Consider the following 6,738-nt stretch of genomic DNA (forward strand, 5'->3'; position numbering starts at 1 on the left):
AATCCATTCTAACTACAATCAAATTTAGGCGCTATTTTACCCAAAGGGGCCCAGTTAAATACACCGAGATCATCAAGATTCATCTAACCACAACAGTACAATTCTTTACTCATCAAATGCCCCTTAGATCTATTGAGCCCATCATTCTACACCTGTTGGAAGTACTCAATCCCTCCCCATCCTCCCAAAGAGGAGAGGCATTAAACCTGTTTTAATCACCCTAGACTGATCTCGGATCATCCAAAATCCATTACAACCCACGTGGACTCAGTGATACCACCCTCGGTCCACTGGGAGACACCTAGACTCCACTGGGAAGGTCCTGTATATCCACTGGGACCCCCACCACACACACACCCCCTGTGGGATCATACTAGGTCCTCCCCCACTACCACCCCCTCCTGCATAGGACCCACACCAAGTGCAGGAGAGGGTTAAAAATGGGGGGGCGGTGGTTACTCTGATTAAATATTGATCGTTGGTAATCCCTGCTCATAATCGCGGGAGAGGACCGCGAGCGATGATTGAGAGGGGCACACACAGCCGCCGCTCGCGGAGTGGCGCAGATGTATCCATCTGTGTGTCCAGGATACTGATGTACCCAGAAACAAGTAGTGTATTGTGAGGACTAGTAATAAACAGAAGCTCCCCTATCCCGCCAAACACACACCGAAACTACGACGTTGGTACAACGTTCGAACAAGTTTTAACACCTAACCAGTTATAACAACCAATATAGCAAGTTGTAACAACGTTCTAATATGTCATGAAGACGTTAAGCCAAGATGTAACAACTTAATTGCAAGTTGTAACAAGCGGAAAACAGAGACAGTTACGGTTTGTGTTTCCAGGGATGACTCTGTAATATCCCCATTGGTCAAACTATTATGTATTAGCGATAAGACCTACCATAAATGTATGATGACTTACTGTAAATATGTAGCTCTTGAAACAGCACTTTCTCTGTAACTAGCTGACATTGTAACTATAAGGTGTGTAGGATAGATGAAATTGTTTATGTAATAATCTAAGATGAGGTCTGATAAAGACATTTTCTGCCCTCTGTAATGTTTTTGCGCTACCGCTCACAGGATGAGTATGGGGTGCACAATAAACTAGCGGCCTCCGGCGGCAACAAATCGTGTGATGAGGAGGAGGAGGATGATGCTTCAGAGAGCAGGACAGGAAAAGGAAGAGGGAGGCAGGCTAGAAATAGCCTTTAGCTACTCAATCGTTCTGAGATGTGTATATGTCTTATTGTCTCCATTAACGTTCTTCAACTTGAAGAAGAAGGAAGAACTTGCTAAAGAAAGGGGAAAAGAGGAGGAGGAAGAGGTTTTAAAGTCCCATTATTCCTGATATTTAACAGGAGAGTGACGTGAGGGAGAGAATGGAGGGCAGCGGGTAACCACACCATGTGGAGGCGATAGCAGGAGGATAACCACAGCATATAGAGGCGATAGCAGGAGGATAACCACAGCATATAGAGGCGATAGCAGGAGGATAACCACACCATGTGGAGGCGATAGCAGGAGGATAACCACACCATGTAGAGGCGATAGCAGGAGGATAACCACACCATGTAGAGGCGATAGCAGGAGGATAACCACACCATATAGAGGCGATAGCAGGAGGATAACCACACCATATAGAGGCGATAGCAGGAGGATAACCACACCATGTAGAGGCGATAGCAGGAGGATAACCACACCATGTGGAGGCCAGAGCGACTACAGGAAGCTGAAAGAGAAGAGCCACGGGCGTGGATGTCATTCCACCACAGACTCCAGAAGCGGCCACAAGCAGGGTGACATCACCAGCAAGTTGATGTCACTAGAACACATCATACCGACATCACAACCCTCAATAAGCACTCTGGAGCACTAATCCTCACCGCAAATAGTACAGAGGTCTGGGGGCCTCGTAGCCTGGTGGATAGCGCGCAGGACTCGTAATTCTGTGGCGCGGGTTCGATTCCCGCACGAGGCAGAAACAAATGGGCAAAGTTTCTTTCACCCTGAATGCCCCTGTTACCTAGCAGTAAATAGGTACCTGGGAGTTAGTCAGCTGTCACGGGCTGCTTCCTGGGGGTGGAGGCCTGGTCGAGGACCGGGCCGCGGGGACACTAAAAAGCCCCGAAATCATCTCAAGATAACCTCAAGATAACCTCAAGAGGTTTGGAACAAGATTAGTGCCAGAGTTAAGAGGGTTAATCGTGGTTAAGGCAATTAAATCCCTCAAATTTAGAGAGAAGAAACAGGTGTGATATGACAACGACATACATGATACTTGTGGAAATGGATTAGGTGAAAAGGACACCCTCTCTTTAGAGGGTGTCCTTTTAGTAGGATGAGTGGACATTGGTGTAAACTAAAATACTCAAGGGAGTGGAAGGATTGTGAGGAAATACTCGCTCCTTGAACTGGTGGTCAACAGGTGGAATGCTGTGGAAATTGAGAAGTTGTGGAAGCCACCTCCATCCACAACTTTAAGGCCAGATTCGACAGAGAATATAAACGGTAAAGTAATTCAGTTGTTAGGTAAGTACCACCACCACCACTACCACCATCTTGAGGTTATCTTGAGATGATTTCGGGGCTTTAGTGTCCCCGCGGCCCGGTCCTCGACCAGGCCTCCACCCCCAGGAAGCAGCCCGTGACAGTTGACTAACACCCAGGTACCTATTTTGCTGCTGGGTAACAGGGGGGCATAGGGTGAAAGAAACTCTGCCCATTGTGTCTCGCTGGCGCCTGGGATCGAACCCAGGACCACAGGATCACAAGTCCAGTGTGCTGTCCGCTCGGCCGACCGGCTCCCTACCATCACCACCACCATCACCACCACCACCATCACTACCACCACCACCATCACTACCACCACCACCACCACCCCCACCACCACCACCACCACCACCACCACCACCCCCACCACCACCACCACCACCACCACCACCCCCACCACCACAATAGCCCATCCCTCCCACAGCGCCACTCACCACAGGGGGGGGGGAACCAGACCATCCTATCATTACCAATATGGTTTACCCTATCACTGAGTCCTCTGATGGATGGCCACCCTCCCCCCTACCCCACTCACCCCCACACTCCCCCCCCTCTCCCCCCACCTACCACAATCACCCCCCCCCCCCACACCCCCGCTGCGTAATAACGGGTTGTTAACAGCGCCTGTGGCCACTGTTAACCACTCATCAAGGCCAATTACACCGTTGTTCGGAGCTACCCTTCGAACACCCTCCCCCCCCCCCTTTGTGCGGAATCTGAAGCAGGGGGCTACGAGGAGATGTATTGTACGCTGAGGTACACTGTGTTCACCTACACTGTGTTCACCTACACTGTGTTCATCTACACTGTGTTCACCTACACTGTGTTCACCTACACTGTGTTCATCTACACTGTGCTCATCTACACTGTGTTCACCTACACTGTGTTCATCTACACTGTGCTCATCTACACTGTGTTCACCTACACTGTGTTCATCTACACTGTGTTCACCTGCACTGTGTTCACCTACACTGCTCATCTACACTGTGTTCACCTTCGCTGTGTTCACCTACACTGTGTTCATCTACACTGTGTTCATCTACACTGTTCATCTACACTGTGTTCGCCTACACTGTGTTCACCTACACTGTGTTCAACTGCACTGTGTTCACATACACTGTGTTCACCTACACTGTGTTCATCTACACTGTGTTCACCTGCACTGTGTTCACCTACACTGTGTTCACCTACACTGTGTTCACCTACACTGTTTTCATCTACACTGTTCATCTACACTGTGTTCACCTGCACTGTGTTCACCTACACTGCTCATCTACACTGTGTTCACCTACACTGTTCACCTACACTGTGATCACCTACACTGTGATTCAAGGAAGAGGGGGTCAGAGACCGGGCCGCGGGGGCCCCGGAATCGCCTCAAGGTAAGCTTAACATAATCTTAATGTAGCCTCAAGGTAACTTGAAGATAACTTCAGTGTAATCTTCAGTGTAATCTGTGTTGTATTATACTACATTATATTGTATTATGTAGAAGTATGCTGCATTATATTGTATTGTGTTATATCACGTTGTATTGTGTTGCATCGTATTGTATTGTGTTATATCACGTTGTATTGTGTTATATCACGTTGTATTGTGTTATATCACGTTGTATTGTGTTATATCACGTTGTATTGTGTTATATCACGTTGTATTGTGTTATATCACGTTGTATGGTGTTATATCACGTTGTATTGTGTTATATCACGTTGTATTGTGTTATATCACGTTGTATTGTGTTATATCACGTTGTATTGTGTTATATCACGTTGTATTGTGTTATATCACGTTGTATTGTGTTGCATCGTATTGTATTGTGTTGCATCGTATTGTATTGTGTTATATCACGTTGTATTGTGTTGCATCGTATTGTATTGTGTTATATCACGTTGTATTGTGTTATATCACGTTGTATTGTGTTGCATCGTATTGTATTGTGTTATATCACGTTGTATTGTGTTATATCACGTTGTATTGTGTTATATCACGTTGTATTGTGTTATATCACGTTGTATTGTGTTATATCACGTTGTATTGTGTTATATCACGTTGTATTGTGTTATATCACGTTGTATTGTGTTATATCACGTTGTATTGTGTTATATCACGTTGTATTGTGTTATATCACGTTGTATTGTGTTGCATCGTATTGTATTGTGTTATATCACGTTGTATTGTGTTATATCACGTTGTATTGTGTTGCATCGTATTGTATTGTGTTATATCACGTTGTATTGTGTTATATCACGTTGTATTGTGTTATATCACGTTGTATTGTGTTATATCACGTTGTATTGTGTTATATCACGTTGTATTGTGTTATATCACGTTGTATTGTGTTATATCACGTTGTATTGTGTTATATCACGTTGTATTGTGTTGCATCGTATTGTATTGTGTTGTATTGTGTTACTCTGTGCTATATTGTGTTAATTTGTGATATAATGTAATTGTATTTGATACTACGTAACATTCTGTTATATTGTGTTATTCTGTGCTATATTCTATTGTATTCTATTACAATGTGCTATAGATACATTGTGTTATATTGCGCTATATACTATTATATTGTTCTATATTCTGTTATATTGTGCTATATTCTGTTATTTTGTGCTATATTCTGTTATTTTGTGCTATATTCTGTTATATTGTGCTATATTCTGTTATTTTGTGCTATATTCTGTTATTTTGTGCTATATTCTGTTATTTTGTGCTATATTCTGTTATTTTGTGCTATATTCTGTATTTTGTGCTATATTCTGTTATATTGTGCTATATTCTGTTATTTTGTGCTATATTCTGTTATATTGTGCTATATTCTGTTATTTTGTGCTATATTCTATTGTATTCTATTACAATGTGCTATAGATACATTGTGTTATATTGCGCTATATACTATTATATTGTTCTATATTCTGTTATATTGTGCTATATTCTGTTATTTTGTGCTATATTCTGTTATTTTGTGCTATATTCTGTTATTTTGTGCTATATTCTGTTATTTTGTGCTATATTCTGTTATTTTGTGCTATATTCTGTTATTTTGTGCTATATTCTGTTATTTTGTGCTATATTTTGTTGTTTTGTGCTATATTCTGTTATTTTGTGCTATATTCTGTTATTTTGTGCTATATTTTGTTGTTTTGTGCTATATTCTGTTATTTTGTGCTATATTCTGTTATTTTGTGCTATATTCTGTTATATTGTGCTATATTCTGTTATTTTGTGCTATATTCTGTTATTTTGTGCTATATTTTGTTGTTTTGTGCTATATATTGTTACATTGCGTTATATTTGCTATATTCTGTTATATTGTGTTATATTATTTTATATTGTGTTATATTATGTCATATTATCTTGAGGTTATCTTGAGATGATTTCGGGGCTTTTTTTAGTGTCCCCGCGGCCCGGTCCTTGACCAGGCCTCCACCCCCAGGAAGCAGCCCGTGACAGCTGACTAACTCCCAGGTACCTATTTTACTGCTAGGTAACAGGGGGCATAGGGTGAAAGAAACTCTGTCCATCATTCCTCGCTGGCGTCCGGGATCGAACCCGGGACCACAGGATCGCAAGTCCAGTGTGCTGTCCGCTCGGCCGACCAGCTCCTCATTAGGCTATAATCTATAATGTTGTGTTATACTGTGTTATCGTGTTATTATAAGATATTACATTGTGTTATTTTCTGTTATATTGTTTAATATTGTGTTATATTGTGTTATACTGCATTATATTGTGCTATATTAAGTTATTTTATGTTACTATATAAGACAGTTTAACACCATGTATTATACAGTGCTGTATTGCGCAATATTGTATCATGTTATATTGTTCTAAATTGTGTTATATTGTTCTAAATTGTGTTTATATTGTTCTAAATTGTGTTTATATTGTTCTAAATTGTGTTATATTGTTCTAAATTGTGTTAATATTGTTCTAAATTGTGTTATATTGTTCTAAATTGTGTTTATATTGTTCTAAATTGTGTTTATATTGTTCTAAATTGTGTTTATAGTGTTCTAAATTGTGTTATATTGTTCTAAATTGTGTTTATATTGTTCTAAATTGTGTAAATATTGTTCTAAATTGTGTTTATATTGTTCTAAATTGTGTTTATATTGTTCCAAATTGTGTTTATAGTGTTCTAAATTGTGTTATATTGTTCTAAATTGTGTTTATA

This window comes from Procambarus clarkii, chromosome 32, assembly GCF_040958095.1.
Source record: "Procambarus clarkii isolate CNS0578487 chromosome 32, FALCON_Pclarkii_2.0, whole genome shotgun sequence".
In the NCBI taxonomy this organism is placed as follows: domain Eukaryota; kingdom Metazoa; phylum Arthropoda; class Malacostraca; order Decapoda; family Cambaridae; genus Procambarus; species Procambarus clarkii.